Genomic DNA, 23,694 nt, shown 5'->3' with positions numbered 1-23,694 from the left:
CGATCTCCTCCGTTGAATTTCTCGCACTACATGATGTTTCAGAAATGGATGACGGAGACACAGTATTTCAGAAGCATTAACTATTTACTCTGGGTAGACAGTACCACCTACATCCCCTACATCTGCTAGTCTACCACTGAAAGAGGTCACACAACATACTCAACTATGCCAGAGCCCATATTGGCTTGTGGCTGCACACGGAAGTTTCTAGCATGAATAGTCTTATGATCCCTTTGAGCCTGGGTGGCGAACCGTAGGATGATCACAGGGTACTCCGGGATATCCTAGGACAACACTGGATTCTCCAGGTGCCCTGACAACCACTGGGTACTCCAGGGTGCCTCAGCCTATCCACCCAGATGTGTATTTAAGTGGCCACCGTAAGTTAACCATTAAGTAACAATACTCACATCTATCAGGGATACACTAACCCAATCCACGTCTACGCATAGCATAGCAATCCTGAGCATAACGTAGAAGTAACTACCAAAGGTTTGATAATAAAAAGGCAATAGGTTCTACCTCATCATCTACTTCCCAAACCCACATGTTATAACAGATCCTAACCATGCAATGTTTGATGGTTGAGACTAATGCATGAAAACTGGATAATAAAGAGGTATGATCAAAGTGTTACTTGCCTTGGTGATGATCCGCAAAACCTAGAGATTCGTAGTAGCACGCTTCGCACTCCGGGTATTCTATCACAAACAAACAATAACATACATAAGCACTCAAACTAGAGGCACGGGTAAAACTCAAATAAGAAGATCTAACCAGAAGGTTCAACTGAAGAACTCCGGTTTGCAAAAAAGAATCAAATCAAACGGAGCAACGAAACTCAGACTACGAAAGAAACAAGATTAGTTTACTAATCTGGACTACAGTCAAATTTTGTAGTACCAAAATCTTGTTCAAGTTGGTTAAACAGAAAGAGGGCTTCGAGACGAAGATCTAGGCGCTTGTTTCACCTGATTCGGTTAAACGAGCGAAAAGATAAACTAAAACGAAAATCAGGGCAGAAATCACGATCGAAAATAATCGCGGAAAACCCCTAGAAAATAAAACAAGACGAACAGGCTAACGAACGAACGTTCGTTGTCTGTGGCTAACTGACGAACAACATTCGCTAAAATGAACGTATGGACGAACATCCGCTTTTTAACTAAACCGGAAAAAAACCGAACCGATCTAATAAAAAAACTAGATCTAGGGTTTTGCAAAAAACCATCGGTTTTCCGAGAAAAACCGGGACGGCGGCGGCGGCTACCTCGGCGAGGTCGGCGGCGGGGCAGCTCCGACGGCGGCGGGTGGCTCCGGCAGCGGCAGACGGTCGGCAGGGCGGCGGGGAAGGCGGCGGCGACATGAGGCGGCGGCGTCGCGGCGGCGACGTGGGTCAGCGGCGGTGGCGGCACGCGGCGACGGTGGCGAGAAGCGGCGGCGGCGGCGCTAGGGCGGCGACGGCGGCGCTAGGGCGGCGGCGGTGCTAGGGTTGGCGGCGGGGTGGCGGCTGGGCTGGCGGAACGAGACCTCGGCCTTTAAAGCCTGGCCGGGTAGTGTCCGGGTCGGGCATGGCCCGTTTAGGTCGGTGCACTTTTTTTTAAATAATCCTCACGCGGGAAAACTAACAAAAGAAATACTAAACGGAGTCCAAAAATCCTGAAATAAATTTTCACGGTCCTCTAATAATATCACGGACAAAGTGGACATTTATTTGGGCCACTAATGCAATTTTGAAAAACACATTTTTCCTAATTCAAATAAAATAGCAATAAAACTCCGAATAAAATTCTTATTTGATTTTAATATTTTTCCTCCAATATTTCTTTTATTTGGAGAAGTCATTTTATCCCCTCTTTTTTATTTTCATACTAGATCATGATGGCGCGCGTTGCTGCGCCCGTCAATTTCGTCGATAAAATGATAGGAATTTACAAAATACACGGAGGTATGTGACATGAGCATTTTGTGCATCAAAAAATCATCATTCTAAATAGAAGTCATATAAAATCTACTACCACTATAAAAGGAAGAGAGAGGCAGATCCAAACAATCATACCCTTCCATCATCAAGATCTAATGGCCCTTAATCGTTCTGTGTTTTTAACGCTACCAACCACGCAATAAGCCAGTACAACCCATCGCTAATCTGCCCACAGTTAAAAAAACGGTTGGACCGCACGACCGCACAACCGCCTCCTCCTCCTGTGCCATTCGCCTCCCGCACGATCTCCTCCTCCTCCTCCTCCCACGCCGTTCGTCTCCCTTCACCGCCGTTAGCCACACGAGCCTCACTGTCGCGCCCTTCGCCGCCTCCCACAGTCGTGCCCTTCGCCGCCGCCTCACACCGCCGAAGCCATGGGAGCCGCCACCAGGGCCGCGGGGTCGCCGCCGCGGGTTGCCGCCTACCCAGCCACGGGAGTCGCCCCGCCGCGCCCTTCGCCACCTCCCGCAGCTACTCGAGGATGTGTTCCCACAGTTGCCGTCGGTGTCAAGCTTGGAGGGGGCGATCCCTCTTGGCCCCCATCTGCCTCGCCCTCGCGGCCCGCGTCCCTGCGGTCCTCTGGTCCTGCTCACAGGCCCCGCATCTCCCCTTGAGATGAGACGAACCGCCCTCGCCTAGGGTTTTTGCCGCCATCGGAGAGAGGCGGGGAACAGAACCAGAGCGAGATGGTAGTGTGCTAGCCTTTCGATCTCTTTCTCAATTTGATCTCTACTCGAGCAATGTTTGTTAACTCCGTGGGTGTGGCTGACATTCTGCTAATGATGATTTTGCAGGCCGGTAGGCTACTTGGGAAACTCCTCATCATGGGCGGCAGGGCCATGGTACAGTCGTATAGGCCTATGCCAAGCCATCATGAGTGAGTGCTTCCTCTGCCCTCTGTAAAAAATTTATTGGCTGCTTCCCCTGAAATGCAATTCCTGTAAAGTATTTGTTTGTCACTTGTTGCTAGGAAGGATAATATAGTGGGAGAATTTTGCAACTCTTCCTACATCTAAATATCTAGCTTACAATTGTCGTATGCAAAAGATGCTTCTTTTAATCCTTTTGAAAACTGTGTGGTGGTGAAATGATGGTAATAGATTTATTTTAGGCTTGATGGGCATAGTCTGCACTCGGGAATACTGCACTGTTAAACTGAAAATGAGTGAAACCAGAAAGTTTTTTATCTTCCATGTTACTTGTGTTTGTTCTTGCCATGTATGATTATCATTTTGTATTGAAGGATGTACACTTAGGATTCATTTAGCAGCCTTAATAATCATTTGATTAAATGATTCAAAACTCAATTCATTTTTGCCCCATTAGGCCCATGAAGCCATGTGTTGATGCGCTCAACGAAATCCTTTCCCATGAGCTAGAGCTTCTTTTTTCTCTTCATCTACAAAATACAGTATATGGTTGTCCAAATATGCTGCAACTTTCTGTAACAGAAATTTGCAGATGACAGAATTAAATTATTTAGATATAGCTGAGAAACCTTAATCAGTTTAACAAAATAATGGCATCTACAATAGTTCTGCACAGTGAAATTAAGAACAATGCCTTTGAATTCTAACAATTTTCAATAGTTCTAATGTATGTTAACTTTATAAAATACTCCCTCTGTAAAGAAATATAAGAGTGTTTATATCTTAACCACTTTTAATTGATAGCCCTAAAAAATTCTTTCTATTGGGTGAAACACCATAGATTTCTGTGAGTACTAATTGTGTACTGGTCAATTAGACTTAGTAAAGTAAAACATGATTCTGCAGTTAACTATGTCACCCTGTTAGTAATCCATACCAGCCCTGTAGGTAACTGGGTCATCACACGCAAGAAGAACCTGAATATAGGATAAGCAGTGCATTGTGCAAAATTGCAATCATCTATTTTTTATCATAAGAAAAGTTTAAAGAGAACAATACTTGCTAATGGACAGTACTGCATGAGTGTTACATGCTACAAGTTTAGCGTCAGTATATGGGCAGGAGTGCTCCAGAGTGTCCCACTGTATTAAGAATTTTTACCCCTCCAATAAAAGATCTATTGGTGATAAATATTTCCTATCGAGACAAATCTTCTACTGTTCTTTTGTTGAATGCATATAAGGCACCCTGCAGCCTCTCTGCTTGGAAAATAAAGGTTCTTCTTGGTACACATGACATTAGACCTTTCAGCTCAAGTTAGAGATTTTCATGTGATGGTTCTGTATAGTATATTTTTTAGGGTGCTTCCTATTTGGATATGATGTGCTTTAGTTGGATTGGCTAAAAAGATTAAATATTCCTGTAAATGCATTAGTTTTAATTTGTTTATTTAGTTGCAGTTGCAAAAAAGATCGAACATTCCCATAAATATTTTAGATCTCCTTTAATTTGCATTCACACAAAAATGTAGCCCAATGAAATCTCAACTATATATGTTTCAACCATATTATGCCAAGTTCTCATTCTTTTGATAGTTTCTAGGAGCACGGAGCAGAGGAGCGGAGGCCTGGGATGCAGCACGGGGCAGAGGAGCGATAGTGCGGCGGTTGCACAGGTGGAATGTTCGTGAGGACAAAGCGGTACAGATTTCTAGGGGCTAATTGGTGGGATTAATTAACTGTGCGCTTAATGTATGTTCAGAGGGGATTTTAACACCTTCCAAAATTATTAACATTTCTTAACATTCTGTCATGTTTAACGGGCAGACTTGCTTGCCTTTTGGAGTTGGTTAGCACTCCAAATGCGATATTTAACATCTTGCTACTGTACCATTGTTGTCAAGTTATATTCAAAAGTTTGACTCTATTTGTTAGATCTTTCATACACCTTTTCACTTCACATCTGTAAAACTAGCATAGAATGGGTACAAAATGGTTTGATCGAGAATGATATGTCATAACAATAGGAAAGCAATATCATTTTTATCTAAAAGTGTTGCTTCTTGCAGGTATGAAGAAGTAACTCTACGAGAGAACATCATGGATATGGAGATGGAGCACCCATGCTTTTCATGGATTTTGATGAACGGCATGTCAATGTCAATCTAGATGATGATGACTTCTTCTGCACCGAGCATAGTCATCAAGGTATTTTTTTTCCTGCACACCAAAATTAAAATGTGTAGTGATGGATGAAAATGGAACCTAAGTTAAAATGTTATAGCTTGAAAAACACTTGTACGCACAAATAGTTTCTACTAGCGACCTCCATAAGTGAAGCACAAACCTTGGTTAATACCAGCTGACGGAAACCAATAGCTGGGATTTGTTGGAACCAGAAACTTCAACTTGTAATGTACTTTCACCATCAACTGCTAAGCCATTGATTTTTTAGTATTTATGCCTGAGCATTAGTTTTGTGTAGATTATATCGTTAGGTATAATTTTGCTTACAAACATGCTTAGAACTGAGATGTGTCCATCTGCCTGCAGCTCCAAGATCCATAGAGCAGACAGGTTAGAAGAAATAAGATTGACCTTGTGCAGAAAAGAAAATGAATTGTGCTAAGTTGCAATGATGTTGATGTGAGAAATTATTCATGACAAGTATCTCAAATACCCCAAATGTTAGTGTAATTAAAAGTGTTTCTTAGACTGCTGTCTTACATGTCTGTAATGTGATATATTGAGATATCACAATTGTGGGTTGCCATATTTTCACGTGGAAGTTTATCTGGCAAAGCTCTGCGCTTCGTGTATGTGAGCTTTCCACCAGTATTAGTTGTATGTATATTCAAGTGTTGCACCAAGTATTATGCTCTCTTGCATTTACCCAATTGACAAGAACTTGATGTTGGGTATTGTCAATGCAATGCTCTGCCCTGATCAATCAACTTGAATCAATACCTAGTGCAAACAAAATTCTTTCTGTGCATTTTAATTGTCTCGTATGTTTGTAATATTAGTGGAGACGTGCGTTTGCACGTGCAAACTTACTAGTATGAGGAAGATGTTGTGATTGCATTGACGAAAACATACTCTTATCTGCCAAATGATGACCATAGAGAAATGAGACGATCGACCAACTCTGGATTGGTTTTGGACATTGGACTCTCACAGAGTCACGGTAAAACACTCTCTCTCACAGTAATGTGGATTCATGTCCACAAAGTGCAGCAACTTGTCATTTAGCATATGTTTCAAGCTACCACAAAAAGTTTCAAGTTAAATGGAAAGATACGACCGTAGTACTTCATGATATGTTCCAATTTTGTACTAAGCCAATATTAAATCCGGTCAGCAGCTGGAGCGGATGGATATTGAGAAAGTTATCAGCGAGTCTTTCCTCTATAAACTAACAAATGACCATTACATCTAACGGGTACAAAATGATATATTTATGCATACAAAAATATTAAACATTTTTTCATAGATAAACTACATACAAAATTTGCAAAAATGCAAACTTCAAAGATCAGTCTAATATCTGAGTATGAACAGAGCAAGTATTTTTTTTCCTTTTGTTTTTGAAGAGCTTATTCTTTGATCTTCCATTAAGGTAATAACATTTCTACATGATACTGGGCAGTGGCATAAGACAAAATACATTAATGCTGACAACATATGTTTTCTTAATTAAAAAAAAACATTCAAACAGAGCTCTGAGTTGTCTTGCTCCAGAATACACAGATAGTGCATCAGTACCTTGGCAGGTAATCCATGTAGTAGTAAGCATATCTGAACCTGTATGTTGGAGAGCATCATTCTGCACTAAGAAATTTACTTGAGAGCGACTTTCGCCATACATAATAATCATCGAGGTCCATATCAACCTCCCTCTCATAAGTAGATAAAAATCAAGATTGCATAGATTTATTCTTTTTGAAGGCATGGCAAAAGCTGCAAATAAATGAAATCTTTAATCATCTGGAGAAATCTAGCAAGTGCAATATTATGAATTACTCCCTCTCTAATGAAATATAAGAGCGTTTACATCACTAAAGATCACTACTTTAGTGATGTAAACGCTCTTATATTTCTTTACGGAGGGAGTATTATCTAAATCACATTAACTGAATATTCTTGTCAATTGTACATATCATGGAACTAAATCTAATGGAGACTTTCAGCAAAGACACATTGTTTCAGGTTTGCAGTCATATACAAAATCATAACGATCAGCAGATACAATTGAAAAGAGATAACAAAATAATTATCCGGTGCCAAGCAAGGCGATGGACAGTCTGCTGGTACGCACCATGTCCACGAACACGTGAGGGCTACTGCTGTGTGGATGATCTGTTTTTCTCGGGTGCAAATGGACATTGCTCAATAAATGTTTCGTAACATAGCCTCTTGATCGTCTACATAGCCAAAAATGCATCTCAGTTGACAAAGCACAAGCATGTGCAGCTTCTCTGCATTTGAGGGGGGCAATATTGTAGCTAGGAAACAATAAAAAATACAAAGAAATGGAATGTATATTATAGTTCTACTAATTAAATAACAAAGAGGTGTGTTAACCTGGTATGGTTGCGAACAGGTCAGGCAATTAGGGACACAAAAGATGGAGAAGTTAATACCCACATTTTTTCAGAGCATCAAGGCCCGTGTCTGATATATCCTGAGCACCATAGTGTATAGATAAATCAACATAATAGTTAGTAAACCAATATTGTGGGATCAGGGAAACAACACACACCTTTGTCCTGTTGAGCTGATCGAACAGACATATTCAGGAAAATGAAGAAAGAAAGAAAGAAAATTAACCTGGATGTCGTATATATTTAGCTTTCTGTGGCATTTGACTATTACCATTACCAAGAGTTCTTCATGTAAAAGCACCGCCTTTGTAGTCAAGCATGCTAGTGAACTCCGCATTAATGGAAGAGTTTATCCTTCCATTAACGTGAACTCCAAAATCTAGATAAACAGTACTACCTCTATAAAGAAATATAAGAGCGTCCCAAACAAATTTCTTTATGGAGGGAGTACCAAACAAATTTCATTAAATATTGTAACCCAACTCTAAAAATTTGATTTGTGTGCTCACCTAGTATTTTTTATATATGCATTGTCACACCACCAGTCTGTTATAACAGTTTGTTATACCAATATCCAATAAGCGGTCTGTTATATATGCAAGAGGCCGGCAAGTATTCACCACAGCAAAACATTATCTCTGACTTTTTATCACTTCACTTGATGGAATAGTTCAGGTTGAATACACATATAAATGCAAACATCTACAGTTACAGAACATACAACAACAGTGCAGATTCTGCTGCAACCTCCTGATATATTCCTTTATAGTTTCTCTGACGTAGTAGTAAACAAATTCATTAGCAATTGAACTTACGAAGTGTCAGATGAGCAATCAAACAGAGAAAAGCGTAATGACCAATATGCAGTCGGGAGCAGCGGCATACCGGAGGCGGCCGCCCCTGACATCAATCACATCTCTCTCTGGCCTAGGGCGAGACCGGAAGGGGTCAGGGGTAGAACGTACCTTCTCAAGGGCGGAGGAGCGGCGCTGGCCAGGCTTGGAGGGCGTCGTCCGGGTGCACGCGGCGGGGAAGGCGGTGGTGGAACGACGGCTTGCCGTGGCAGCCTTGGAACCGCAGCCTCCAACATGTGCCACATACCATCAAACCACAAGGACGGGGCTTGCCTGCTCCGTGAAAATACTCCCATCCGTGCTCCCCCGGTAAGTGACGCTCATCCAACGATCCCACGCTGCTGGCCTCCTTTCCGCTTAAAAAACCCAGCAATTAAACAAAACCGGCGGCACCTTCCTCTTAATTAAACGCAGGAAAAGATCAGCCTCTCGTTTCATTCCTCTCCTATCCACTCACTTTCCCAAAGCAGTAGCTTCTCCGCGGCGCTCGTCAGCGAACTGCACACCAGACCTTGCGGCCACGGCGTCCCTCGGCCCTCGCGGCGCTCGTAGGCGAGCTGCGCGCCGTTCCTGAGGACGCAGCCTCCGTCGCCCGGCGCGGCGCTCGTCGTCGAGCTGCGCGCTGTTCCTGAGGCCGCAGCCTCCGCCGCCCTGCGCGGCGCTCGTCGGCGACCTGCGTGCCGTCCCACCTCGGCGGTCACCTTCGTGGCCCTGTTTGCCGCGTTCGCCGCTTGTCGTGGTAGAAGGTACGTCGTCCAATTACTCAAGTAGATGGCTGCTGTTCTTCTAATTTCTCAACCAAATGCTTCTTTTGTCCGTGTGAGGTGGGTGAGATGCAAGCAACTATGCTTTTGGACAAGAACTGTGCTTTTGGTCTAACTTGATTAAGCTACGCATGTCTAAAATACTTACACCTTAAATCTATGCTTTTGAACATCAAGTATGCATTGCTCTCACTTAATTAAGTTGTGCATTCGATCGATATGCATAGACTCCCCACAAATCCAGTAATATATTACAAGTTTTTAGGAAAGTAGCCCAAAAAAAATGAGTCTCTGACAACGATGACGGATTAAGTTGGCTTCTGTTGTTTGAAGAAGACTTGATTTTGACTTGTCATTGTACCAAAGGATGGCTGCAGTGAAGCATTTGATGTTGGGTGTCCTATCATCGTACCAATGGACGACTGCAGCGAGGCATTCGGAGCTGGGCGTCCTCTCATCGTACCAACGGATGGCTGCAGCGAGGCATTCGGAGCTGGGCGTCCTCTCATCGTACCAACGGATGGCTGCAGCGAGGCATTTGGAGCTGGGTGTCCTATCATCGTACCAAGAGACGGCAATAGTGAGGCATCCAGAGCTGAGTTGCATTGTTCTGAATAGGTATAAACGTGATTTGTCGGAACTCCCAAATGACCCTGTGAGTTAGTGTCCATAAATCTTCAAAAATCAAAATGATAGAACTGAAATATGAGTGTAGGTAGCTTATACCATGAAGCTATTGTAATGTTGCAATTCAGCTGGCAATCTTTGGTCTTGTCCATACATCGCCATAGGATTTAGGATTGGGTTGTACTGTGGTAGATATGTAGGCATTTGATTCATAAAAACCTCCGAATGACCCTATAAAAAATGGTGAGATAAATCTTGTATAACTTAAGTTTTTATATCAGATCAAGTGTGAATTTATTTATACCATTGAGGTGCCATGAGTTTGTAGTGCTACAGGATTATCTACTTTCCTTTTCCTCTTTGATTTTGCTTTCTCTAAGCCACCAATAGGTCTACTTGCTCCTTGAATAGTCTTCTCCTTCAACTTGAAACCTTTTGGCTTAGCAAGCCCCTTATTTTGTTTTGAACTTGTAGATGAGTTAATGTTTGGTTCTGCAAATATATATTTAAATAAAATTCAAGTTTGATAACATTATAAAACTACACACCCACATCAGCAGGTATACTTGACCCTCGAACAGTCTTCTTTTTAACCTTGTTACCTGTTGGATTGGCAAATTCCTCATTTTGTTCTGAACTTGTAGACGAGTTAATGTTTGGGTCTGCAACTGTAAAAGCAAACATATTTTAGTTTGATAAGATCATAAAACTAAACTTACAGACATTGTGCCAAGCGAGTTACATATATCTGGATGTCTGTTTGATCCTCGAGTTGTCTTCTCCTTCACCTTCATTCTTTTTGGCTTAGTAGGCCTCTCATTCTGTTCTGAACTTGTAGTCATGATATTGTTTGAGTCTGCAACTATAAAAGTAAAATTTAAGCTTGATAAGAGCATAAAACTGAATGTACATACCTTATGAACAAACAGAGTTACCTGTATCTGGATCAGATCTATGTTTTAGACATTTCTCCACATCTTCTGCTAATTTCTCTGCATAATTAGCAGCATCAAGTATGACTCTTCAGACTCTGCGGCTCGAGCAGCTATTTGGATAAACATTCTGCACAACTCTTTATAGGGTTTTGTCAGTATTGCTTTGCAGTCTTCATGTAGGTTGCAATTGCTTGTTATATCCAAAACTTTTGCATCAATTGTCCATCTTTTCAAGATGTACTGTTGAGGGATATGCTTGATATTATTAGGGCCTCTTTGATTCATAGGATTGCAAAAACACAGTAATAGGAAAAACGGAGGATTGGAATGGCATGTCCATTGGATCCCTGTAGGATTTGAGTTTATTTGATTGTGTCATGGGAAAAACAAAGGATTTCTTCCAAGAGGTTGGAGTGGGTGTTAGAATTCCTGTGAAATGTAGTACAAATGAATCCTTAGGAAAAAATCCTATGGGATTCAATCCTATGAATCAAATGACCAACGTAGGAAAAATTCCTAAGGATTTTAATCCTTCAAAGATCCTATCAAAAACCTTTGAATCAAAGAGACCCTTAATGTCAAGTACATTCAAGGAATGAGAGCAAAGAATTCCAGCAAATTCAAACTTCTTGCAACTGCAATTGACCTTTTCTTCTTTCGGAAAAAATTTAACAACATGATCACGCTCTGTACCATGAAATTTTACTTTGTAAACCTTCTCCTCGGTGTCACTGTCGTCACAAAGGAATGTATCATAGTTTAAGGTCCGAAGCACTTGTTCCTGAAACATCTTGAATATTGGTGGAGTATATGTAGTTGATGCTTGCCTTAACATATAGCTTTCTGCCTTCAGCTTAGGAGTACTTTGTGTTGCTTTGAAGTCACATCTCACCTCTTCAAATCTTTTATCTGCAACTAGACGTTCGAAATGCTCAAAAAAAGTAAGCATGTCATACTTAGAACTAATGTAACGTTTTAGTTCGTTGTTCATGCTTTCACTCCTTTGGGTACTGCTCATGTGTGCAGAGAAAGTATTCGTGCCATACACTAGGGACTAATGCTCCCTTTTCTCAAATAACCTTTGGAGCCATGCATTGCCCCGGAGTTCATACTTGTCAAGCATTTCATTCCATGCACTTATAAATTCATCTTCTTCCCCAATATCATAGATACAATGCTGAAAATCAGCATTGAACTTCTTGTAATCTGTAACAACTCCACTAAGATGTTTGACAACATTTTGATTCATATGCCACACGCAAAGTCTATGATGAGAGTGAGGCAGGACTGAGCAGATCGCCTTAGCCATTGCTGCATCTTCGTCAGTCAAAATTGTATGTGGATGCTTTCCAGACATTACTGTTAAAAATGTTCTAAAAAGCCAAGAAAAACTTTCTGCTGTTTCATCATAGAGAAGTGCAGCACCAAACACAATTGTTTTCTTGTGATTATTCACGCCAACAATTAAACCAAACGGACGCCCATCGTCTAGTTTCCTGTATGTGGTGTCAAAGCATATGACATCACCAAATAATGCATAGTCTGACACTATTTTGGAGTCCGCCAAAATATATTAGTTATCAAATCATCCTCATCAACTTGAATTGAATAAAAAAACTTGACATCTTCTGAAACCTTCTTCTCCATATATTCTAACACTCCACCCGTGTCACCGACCTTTGCTTTTAGTGTTCTCTTTGAGTACAAACGATTTTTCATGTCAGTACTTATAAAGCCAAGGTTTTCAGGTCCACATGCTTCTTTCGTTATTAGATCAATAGTTGCTTTATTTGAAATGCCCACTGACTATGCGACCTTGGCATTGGCTAGTTGAGCTTCAGTTACTTTCCTGTGTGATCTTAAGTATTGCGACATGTTTCCAGTAGCAAAACTATGGTTATGGGCTTCTTTAAATTCGTATACATAATAAATCCCATTATTAAGACTTATCTTCATACGTGCATCACAACCACATCGTGTCTCAGGCCTACTATAACTGAATTTCTCCTCTCTTTTATCTTCCGTACGAACTCCTATTAGTTGAAGTAATTTTCTTAGTCGCATCTAAAAATCATATGACCAGAACAAGTTAGAACTAGTCCATACCTTGAAGAGAACATGTGAATGTCCGTTGTTGTATTGTGCTGGAATTTTTCACTTTATGATGATTGCCTCTTCGGATGCTAAAACCCAAGGAATAAGCATACTTGTTATAGAAGCCATATGCTTCTTCTTCAGATAAAAACTGCATGCCAATCTTTGGCACCCTTTTTTCAATTTGCTCTGTTGCATTGCTAGCTGTAGTTTCTTCGACCCCCTATTTAAATTAGTACTCACTTTAGCAATTGGTGAAAATACAAGGAAAAGGAGAAGAAAACATATCTGTGTTGTAAATCAGCGATAACCTCGCTATGACTATTTATTTCGCTGTCATAGTGGAATGGAAAGGAGAGGAATCTGTGTTGTTTTCCCATTCTGAACAAGCTGGTTAATAATTTCAATCTTCTGACTATGCATTCTCAACTAATCAGGGTATGTCTTTGCCCCTCGAACCATTACATTTCTCTTATATGTCCAGCATCAGTGTCAATTTTTCCATCAGTAATACAACTTTGTATTGTGCGATCTGTGCAAGACATGTTAGCTGGATATTGGCGCACTAGGAGTAAGAAATATATGCATCTACTATCTAGTTTCATTTTGCTATGTGGTCCCACTGACAGCAATCACAAAAACCTGAAAGTCTTAGATCTGTTTCATTGCAGGATTGGGAGAAGACTGTTGGGTCAGAGAAAAAGGAAGAACGCAATGGAAACAAGATGGCTTACATTTGGGGGATTTGATTCCTCATTGGTTCCGGCAAGAATTGGTGAAGAAGCCATCAAGTTCCTCCAGCAAGTCCCTTTGTTGGATCTGTGTTCGTAGATAGATTTGATGAAGTGTATAGTTTGGTTTGTTTCGTACTCTATGTGCGGGATAAGTTCACGGCCAATGCTTTTGGCGGGCAAGACATATTTATTTCCCTCCAAATCTTTGTTCTGTTGCGTTAATTACGTTTGCCTAGAGAAAGTCCGGAACGGCTGGTTTTAATTAAGAGACGGACGGCCGCTTTTGTTTAATTGCTGGGTTTTTAAGGGAAAAGGGGGCCAGCAACGGGGGTCGTTGGATGAGCGCCACTTACCGGGGGAGCACGGATGGGAGTATTTTCGCGGAGCAGGCAAGCCCCGTCCAAACCACAAAGGGAGATGATGCAGCCACAAGGAAGAGCAGAGAAGAGCAGAGCAGATCGGCGGGACGGCTGTCCAGTCAGAGAGACGAGACACGAAAGGTCAAGAGAGGAGCGAGAATGTGGAAGGGACCTGCGGTTGTACTAGCGCTGCGGATCCAATCGTTGCGGGTGCTACATGGGCTTTCAGCCGGAGGGAGGCCCAGTTAACCAGAATGCACCGATTTTTCAACCAGAATAGCCACCCTCAGGACAGCTAGGCCCACTTAGCGATTAATTACGGGATGAGGCAGCAATCAGATGGCTGAAAATGATTGGGACGTGAGATCTGACGGCCAAAATTGCTGAGGGCGTGAGAGGGTGCGGATTTGGTTCGGTCTTACTGTCCTTAATGAGAAATATTCAAAGAGAAAAATTATTAAAAGGAAATGATCCTCTTTTGAAAATTTGAGAAAACTCAAAATTGAAATAACGAAATTCCCAACTCTCTCTGTGGGTCCTTGAGTTGCTTAGAATTTCTAGGATCTACCAAAATGCATTAAAATTTGATATGCAATGATGACCTATGTATAACATTCCAAATTTGAAAATTTGGGATGTTACAATGAATCTAACGGCTCTCAAGTAGAGCAATTGCCAATTGATGTAGGAGACAAAGACCCTTCGGAAGCAATTCAAGACTTGTCTATTGGCAAGATTCGACCAAAGGAGGTGAAGGAGAGTAACTCGTCCGTGAAGGAGAGTACCTCGTCCGTTCAAGTGGAAGCCTTAACTTCACATAAAGGTGAACCAAAAGTTGATTTGGAGGCATCCACAAGTGGAACACGTCAAGATGGAGGAAATAGGAAGCATAACAAGACGAACCATATCGACCTCCCTCTCGACCTCCACAAGAGAACAACAACACCAACAACAATGAATGAGGACAAGAAGAAGAAGACAATGAAGAGGATGTTCCACCTCAACCCAAACAAAAGCTTTCATGAGTTAGAGAAAGAGTCACAAGAGACCATCTCGTCGAACAAATCTTTGATGATATTCAAACCGGGAGAATTACTAGCTCTAAAACTTGTTTGGCTAACTTTTGTGGACACTACTCATTCCTTTCTAGTATTGAACCTATGAAGGTGGATAAGCTCTTGAGGATCTGGATTGTGTGAATGCTATGCACGAAGAGCTACACAACTTCGAGAGGAATCAAGTGTGGACATTGGTTGAAAAGCCGGACGACAACCACAATGTCATTGGAACCAGATGGGTGTTTAGGAATAAGCAAGATGAAGATGGACAAGTTGTACGCGACAAGGCCCGTCTCGTCGCACAAGGCTACACTCAGGTCGAAGGTATGGACTATGGTGAGACATATGCCCCCTATTGCTAAACTTGAGTCCATACACATCTTACTTGCTTATGCCAATCACCATGACATCACTTTATACCAAATGGATATTAAAAGTGCTTTTCTAAATGGAGAAATTGAGGAGGAAGTGTATGTTAAACAACCTCCCGACTTTGTCAATCCTAAGAAACCCAATCATGTCTACAAACTTCACAAAGCTCTTTATGGCCTTAAACAAGCTCCTAGAGCATGGTATAAAAGCCTGACCAAGTTCCTTACTGAAAAAGGCTTTGAAATTGGGAAGATTGATTCTACACTTTTTACTAAAAGGGTTAACGGTCAATTATTTGTGTGCCAAAATTATGTGGATGATATCATATTTGGTTCTACTAACCACCATTTTAGTGAAAAGTGTGGAAGGCTAATGTTGGAGAAGTTTGAGATGTCTATGATGAGTGAACTCAAAATTCTCCTTGGTTTGCAAATCAAGCAAACTAAGGAAGGTGCCTTTGTTTCTCAAACAAAGTATACCAAGGATCTTTTCAGGAAGTTCAACATGCAAGCAATCAAAGGTATGAAGACACCCATGCCTACTAGTGGACATCTTTACTTGATTAAGGATGGCAAACCGGTTGACCAAAAGGTTTACCGCTCCATGATTGGTTCATTGTTATATCTATGTGCCTACTGTCCCGATATTATGCTCAGTGTGTGCATGTGTGCACGATATCAAGCGTGCCCTAAAGAATGTCATCTTAAGGCCATGAAAATGATGTGAGATACTTAATTCATACACCAAACTTTGGCATTTGGTATCCTAAGAGGTCATCTTTTGATCTTGTTGGCTACTCCGATTCAGACTATGCTGGTGACAAGGTTGATAGAAATTCCACTTCGTGTACTTGCCAATTTCTTGGTAGATCCCTTGTATCTTGGTCCTCCAAGAAACAAAACTCGGTATCCTTATCTACTACCGAAGCGGAATACACTACCGCCGGATCATGTTGTGCTCAATAACTTTGGATGACCCAAACCCTTAAGGATTATGGGATACATTTGAAACATGTTCTGTTGCTTTGTGACAATGAAAGTGCTATTAAGATTGCTCATAATCCCGTGCAACATTCTCGAACTAAGCATATTGAAGTGTGTCATCATTTCATTCGAGATCATGTGGCTAAAGGAGACATCAATCTTAAGCATGTTCGTACCGATAAGCAATTGGCAGATATATTCGCCAAACCGCTTGATGAGAAAGTATTTTGCCGTTGGAGAGGTGAATTGAATATCATTTATGCGTCAAACTTGGAGTAGAAACTCCATTTGGGTACATAATACAAGGAAGCATGAACTCACTCAACATATCCTTTGACAATTTCAATATATCAAATTTCGTTTGGTATCAAGTTTCATGATTGTTATTTTGGATACACAAGTGCTCTTACTTGCAAGACTAACCCATGTAGGAAGATGAACTCAAATTACTAGTGGTGCTCGCAACTCTTGATGGACAACATCAACCTTGAGCATCCAACACAAGTTCGACTACATGATCAAGATCAACACCACAACCCAAGGTATGTCATTCCATCTTGGAGAAGCTTTGCCCCAAGTCATGAGTCAAAGCAACTCAACAAGATGTGAACACATCAAAATGCTTAAACTAAAAATGGTAACCCCATTTTCTACTTAAACGATGAGTATGACCTACGATCAAGTGCTATCTCTTGACTCCTTAGTTAATATACTCTAACATAGGTGACTTCGTCACCGACCCCTTCTAGATGAAGTTCTCTAGTTTTCCTTTGCTCATTTACTTTGTGTTCTTGCATGTGTTTTTTTCTATTTTGTCTCCCTCTAAAACACAAATAAAAAGAACTTCATCTAGATCTCTTTTCTGATTTTATTCTTTGGCCCTATTGTTAACTCATTGCAAATCTTTCTATTAATTCCTTGCAAATCCTTGTGAGATTTCATTTGCCAAGTGAGCTGAGTTTGACAAAATCTTTACTCTGAGTTGAACTCAGTCCCTCCAATCCAAACCTATCGGCTCGACCGAGATACAAGGATTCCTTGGAAAAATTTCACTGGTACAACCGACATGGGCTGCTTCGGTCTCACAGATCGGGACTGTCTGTGACTCTGGTATCTTGGCATCACCAACGAAAATCAATCAGCGTCACCGATTTCAACTCTTATAAAATGTTTTACCATTTCTTATTGCCTATTTGCTTCAGCTCCACTCAATGATTCTATCCTCTATCAATATCACAGACTACCTATTGCTTTGTAGTGACTCTCGAGGACCACACCTTTTCGGCTCATAATCTAGAAGTGCCCTTCTTGGAAATTTATGTCAAAGGGGGAGAGAGACATCAAAGCTTATCATATGAGCACATCTAAGCTCTTCTATAGATGCTTGTTGACAAAATAAGAGAGAAGTCACATGTCTTTAAGAGGGGAAAGACATGTCAACATATTTGATCTTAGCTATTGCTAATATTCTTGTTGCTCTGATTTTCATTGATAATACCCTTTTCTTTCTCTGTTTTTTTCTCACCCTACCTTCTCCCATTATCCAATATTAGATTCAGGGGGAGAAAGAGCCCATGTCTAGGGGAGAAAAATCTTTGGAATTCATTGCATATCTTTAGAACTTTGGGGACATGTCAATATCTAGATAAAGTACTTAGTACTCACCCATTACATGTCATCCCAATCTTGGTAATCTTGTGGTTCCTTAAAACTGCTTTACTTAGAGTGATCTTGTGTTATCTAACCCTGTTTTCTCAAGCCCACTCTTTCCAAAGCCAGCTCAAGACCACAAGGTAAGTATATGCATCACACTCATGTGCATGATGATCTTGTTGATGTACATATTTTTTGCAAGAAGGATTCATAAACATGGAGGTACACTCCTTAATCACATCCTTTGCTATAATGCATATAGCCAAGATACATGTAACTCTCTGCTTGCTCTGTCATGTTTATGCATTCACATGTTAATATACTCTATCTTTACATGATTGCATACATGTAGGGGGAGCTTATGCATGTTACATGTCTTTCCAAAGATTTTCCTATCATCTTCATATCATTTACATGAAGCTTTGATGTATGTTGTCATCAATTACCGAAAAGGGGGACATTGAAAGCACAAGTGCTCCCTGGGTGATTTTGGTAATTAATGTCAACATATTTCTTGTTGGACTAATGCTTTTATCTAGTGTATTTCAGACAAGTTCAACAATGGCGTGGAAAGGACAAGAGGGTGTGGAACCCCTTCAAGGTGTCAAGAACATATTGGCAAAAGCTCAAGACTCTTCATTTATATTTTATTGATCCAAGATCACATTGAGTCCATAGGAAAGGCAATACTATTAGAAAGGGATGAGGTGTTGCTTAATGGTCTACTTGCTCAAAATGCTTAGTGATATTGCTCCAAAGACCTCAACCAATTTCTAATTCCAAATATGTTCAGACTCGGCCCCACCAAAATCTTACATCTGGCGCCACCGAGTTCATTTGACATAGCCACTGCCAGAAACCGTAACATTTTGGTCACACTGATACAGATCTCTGTCTCACTGAGATGGCCTTGCATACTCTCTGTTGCCTATTACATTTATTTCGGTCTCACCAAAATTGTGATTGGTCACACCGAGTTGGCTTGACATCTTGTCTGTTGCCTTATTGCTTCACTTCAGTGTCACTGAGTTGATGCAATCGGTGCCACCGAATCGATGTTTGTCCTAAGCCCTATCACATCGGTCCCACCGAGTTGTTCCAGTTGGTCCCACCGAGATTCCTAACGTTCCATTTTGAACTTGATTGGTCTCACCAAGTTCTTCTATTAGGTCTGACCGAGTTTGGTCAAATGTGTGTAACAGTTGGATTTTGTGTGGAGGCTATATATACCCCTCCACCCCCATATCCATATGTGAGAGAGCCATCAGAACATGCCTACACTTCCAACTTACATTTTCTGAGAGAGAACCACCTACTCATGTGTTGAGATCAAGATATACCAATCCTACCACAAGAATCTTGATTTCTAGCCTTCCCCAAGTTTCTTTCCACTCGATTCATCTTTCCGCCATATCCAAATCTGTGAGAGGGAGTTGAGTCTTGGGGAGACTATCATTTGAAGCACAAGAGTAAGCAGTTGATCATCAAGACAACATTTATTACCTTTTGGAGAGTAGTGTCTCCTAGATTGGTTAGGTGTTGCTTCGGAGCCTCTGACAAGATTGTGGAGTTGAACCAAGAAGTTTGTAAGGGCAAGGAGATCGCATACTTCGTGAAGATCTACCCGAGTGAGTCAAGTCCTTTGTGGGTGATGACCATGGTGGGAAAGACAAGGTTGCTTCTTCATGGACCCTTCATGGGTGGAGCCCTCCATGGACTCGCGCAACCGTTACCCTTCGTGGGTTGAAGTCTCCATCAACGTGGATGTACGATAGCACCACCTATTGGAACCACGCCAAAAATCTCTGTGCCTTCATTGCGTTTGCACACTCGAATCCCATTCCTTTACTTTCTTGCAATTAGCATGCTTTACTCTTTTCGCTGCTATACTCTTGTCATGCTTGTTTGAAATGTATTGTGAATGTTTAAACTTGTGCTAAAACTCCACCTTAACTTGAAGAACTTAAAAATTGCCATTTTTACTTGTTGAGGGTCTAATCACCCCCCTCTAGACCCCTCTTCTCGATCCTTTCATTAGCTCACTAGATGAATGGAGAAACCAAGCTTATGAAAATGCAAAACTATTTAAAGAAAAAGTTAAAAGATGGCATGATAAAAGAATCCAAAAGCGGGAATTTAAAGTTGGAGAATATGTTCTTTTGTACAACTCTCGTTTCAGATTCTTTGCAGGAAAACTTCTCTCCAAGTGGGAAGGGCCATATATTATCGAAGAGCTTTACCGCCCTGGAGATATCAAAATAAATAATGTCGAAGGTACTATCCTGAAGGTTGTCAACGGGCAAAGAATTAAACACTATATCTCAGGTACGCCAATGTTGAAAGCAATATTATCCAAACTATGACACCAGAGGGACACATAAAAGAAATCTTCCGGAACACTCCACAATCGTGAATAAAAGGAGGTACATGATACAGTACGTAAACGAACTCTGAAAATACGCAAAAATATTTTTTGTCAGTTTTGGAATATTAAAAAAAGTAGGAAAATAATAAACAACCAGGAAGGCAACCGAGGAGGGCACAAGACACCAGGGCGTGCCTGGCTTGCCTGGCGCCCAGGTGGGTTGTGCCCACCTCGGGCACCTTCTAGACTCCTTTTCTCTTTAGTTTGCTTGTTTCCCAAGATAAAAAAATCTTTATATACCCCCGAACCTATTGACCATAGTATTGCGGAGAAATCTTATGTTCTTCTTTCTTGTTGTTTCTCTGGCAGATCTGAAAGTATGTTATCTCAAGACTCGGAGGGTCAGAGCTATGTTGCTGATTATATTGCAAACCCCAAAGGTTTACGGAGATGTGGAACATTATGGTTGGACCATGGAGGAGGAAGAAGACCATGATCCTAAAGGGAAGGAAGAGACAAGCTCAGATGAAGATGAAGTTCCACTGCCCCAACCTGGAGTCATGCACATGGAATTCAAGAAGTCGAGTCTCCCCAATAAAGCAAAGAAACCTAAGTTCCGGTTTATCCCTTTTCGTCTTCTGAAGGTAAACAAGCAAGAATTATGCAAAAAGATATTAACGCTGGAGTAGGAGATTGATGACTTAAGGGAGGAAAATTCCATCCTCAAGTGTAAGATGAGGAGGAAGGATAAGCTCACTACTACCTCATCTCCACCATCTTCTTCACCACCAAAGGAGACTTGAACATTGGGTATGGGCACTCCCCTTGGCTTGTGCCAAGCTTGGGGGAGGTGCCCCGCTATCGTATCACACCACCTTCTTTGCCTTTATTTATCTTAGTTCAATTTTTAGTTATCTTTTGAATTAGTTGAATAGAATTTTAGTTCGGTCCTTTTTGAGTGTTTTGCTTAGTGATCTATCTATCTTTGTAATCATGTGCGAGATATATAATAAAGTTTAGTTCGAGTTTAACTTTCTTTACTTTTATGTTTCAATAAAAATAAAGAAAAAGAATAATGAAAAAGATCATATGCTAATCTTATAGTAAGTAATGACATCACATAAGGAAAAGTATAGGTGGTAAAATTTATTGGAGATTGACAATCATAGCATTGGTCAATGATGTAATTCATGAAAGAATTAATAAGGGAAGAGAATATTCACATGCAAATACACTATCTTGGACATCTTTTATGATTGTGAGCCCCCATCAAAATATTATATGCCAAAATTGTTGACATTGGACAAGGAAGACAACATAATGATTTATGTTTGTTCATATTCACATAGAAGTTATATTGTCATAGATCCTTTAACATGTGGTGCTTGCGCCGTATCTTTGCTAGCCAAAAATTCCGCACTAAGTAGAGATGCTACTTGTGCATCCAAACACACTTAAACTGAAATCTTGTTTTGAGAGTCCACCATACCTACCTATGGATTGAGTAAGATCCTTCATCGGTGCAATAAGGCAATAAAATGGCTTCTAAATGTGTTGTATCATTTATTGTAAGAGAAAATTGAGCGTTGTATGAACTTGTGATGGCAAAATAATAAAGGCGACAGACTGTATAATAAAGATTGCTATCATAAGGGGCAATACAACGTGATGTTCTTTTGCACTAAGAGATTGAGCATACAAACCAAAAAGCACATGACAACATCTGCTTCCCTCTGTGAAGGGCCTATCTTTTATTTTTATGTATTCACTTTTATGCAAGAGTCAAAGTATTCTTTCCTTTTTCCTTTTTGTTTTCTCTTACACAAGCATCATGTGGTGAGGAAAGATCTAGGCACACATATCTAGTTGGATGTGAGTGAGCATGAGTCATTATTGTCGACATCACCCTTGAGGTGAATATGTGGGGAGGCAAAACTATAAGCCCCTATCTTCATATGTGTCTGGTTGGAACTTTTTTCTCATAAGTATGCGGTGAGTGTTAGCAATCATAGAAGACTATATGATGGTTGAGTATGTGGACTTTCCAAAAGGCTCTGATACATGGCCCTTCCCGAAAAGATAATGAATTGTTGTTGCAAAGTTGACTGAGAACATAGTTTGTTGGTTTTCAATAGATTTTATGCTTTATACTTCGATGTTGTGATGAACTGTTACTTGTTCATGAGAAGCTATATGATAAACGTTATGTGATAAATTTATATGGTAAAGTTTGTTGTTGTTATAATAATATGCATGATGCTTCTATGTCTGTATTTTGTTTTATTGGCACCTCTCTCTCTAAGCATGTAGACATGTTTTTCGATTTCATTTTTTCGCTTGAGGACAAGCGAGGTCTAAGCTTGGGGGAGTTGATACATCCATTTTGCATCATGTTTACCTACTATTATTTACTATGTTTTTATGCATAATAATGCTTTTGGAGTAATTCTAATGCCTTTTCTCTCATAATATGCAAGGTTTACCCAAAGAGGGAGAATACCGGCAGCTGAAGTTCTGGACCTGGAAAAGCTACGTCAGAGTTACCTATTCTGCACATCTACAAATGAGCAGAAAATTTATGGAGAATTGTTTTGGAATATATATGAAAAATGACTACCGGAGGAGGCCCACTAGGTGGGCACAACCCACCTGGGCGCGCCCTGGTGGGTTGTGCCCTCCTTGGCCCACCTCTGGTGCCCCTCTTCTTGTATATAAGTCACTTTGACCTAGAAAAAAATAGGGGGAGGACTTTCGAGATGGAGGGCCGCCGTCTCGAGGTGGAACTTGGGCAAGAGCACTTTTGCCCTTCGATGGAGCGATTCCGCTGGGGGAACTTCCCTCCTGAAGGGGGAAATCATTGTCATCGTCATCACCAACAACCCTCTCATCTTTGGGAGGGCAATCTCCATCAACATCTTCAATAGAACCATCTCCTCTCAAACCCTAGTTCATCTCTTGTGTTCAATCTTTGTACCGGAACCTCAGATTGGTACCTGTGGGTGACTAGTAGTGTTGATTACATCTTGTAGTTGATTACTATATGGTTTATTTGGTGGAAGATTATATGTTCAGATCCATTATGCTATTTAATACCCCGCTGATCTTGAGCATGATTATCAATTATGAGTAGTTACTTTTGTTCTTGAGGTCATGGGAGGAATCTTGTTGCAAGTAATCATGTGAACTTGATATGTGTTCGATATTTTGATGATATGTATGTTGTTATTCCCTTAGTGGTGTCATGTGAACGTCGACTAAATGTCACTTCACCATATTTGGGCCTAAGGGAATGCATTGTGGAGTAGTTATTAGATGATGGGTTTCTAGAGTGATAGAAGCTTAAACCCTAGTTTATGCGCTACTTCGTAAGGGACCGATTTGGATTCAAAAGTTTAATGCTATGGTTAGATTTTATCTTAATACTTTTCTCGTAGTTGTGG

The 23,694-nt window shown here is 40.8% G+C and overlaps 3 long non-coding RNA genes across 5 annotated transcripts; 2 read left to right on the top strand and 1 right to left on the bottom strand.

Moving 5' to 3' along the window:
• Positions 1–2,095: 2,095 nt before the first annotated feature.
• Positions 2,096–5,546, top strand: LOC123137147 (uncharacterized). Its single transcript, XR_006467799.1, has 5 exons — positions 2,096–2,673; positions 2,779–2,861; positions 4,449–4,553; positions 4,922–5,060; positions 5,406–5,546. It is a non-coding gene; the product is annotated as an uncharacterized lncRNA (long non-coding RNA).
• On the bottom strand, positions 4,784–8,655 carry LOC123137146 (uncharacterized). 2 transcript variants are annotated; one of them, XR_006467797.1, is made up of 3 exons: positions 7,437–8,655; positions 7,171–7,330; positions 4,784–6,812 (listed from the first exon to the last, which is right to left on the bottom strand). It is a non-coding gene; the product is annotated as an uncharacterized lncRNA (long non-coding RNA). The 2 variants fall into 2 exon arrangements; XR_006467798.1 differs by having other exon boundaries at positions 7,171–8,362.
• A 19-nt stretch (positions 8,656–8,674) lies between these two features.
• LOC123137145 (uncharacterized) lies at positions 8,675–13,755 on the top strand. 2 transcript variants are annotated; one of them, XR_006467796.1, is made up of 3 exons: positions 8,675–9,056; positions 9,441–9,692; positions 13,402–13,755. It is a non-coding gene; the product is annotated as an uncharacterized lncRNA (long non-coding RNA). The 2 variants fall into 2 exon arrangements; XR_006467795.1 differs by lacking the exon at positions 9,441–9,692.
• Positions 13,756–23,694: the final 9,939 nt, after the last annotated feature.

This window comes from Triticum aestivum, chromosome 6B, assembly GCF_018294505.1.
Source record: "Triticum aestivum cultivar Chinese Spring chromosome 6B, IWGSC CS RefSeq v2.1, whole genome shotgun sequence".
NCBI classification, from domain to species: domain Eukaryota; kingdom Viridiplantae; phylum Streptophyta; class Magnoliopsida; order Poales; family Poaceae; genus Triticum; species Triticum aestivum.
This window is presented reverse-complemented; position numbering and strand designations above follow the sequence as displayed.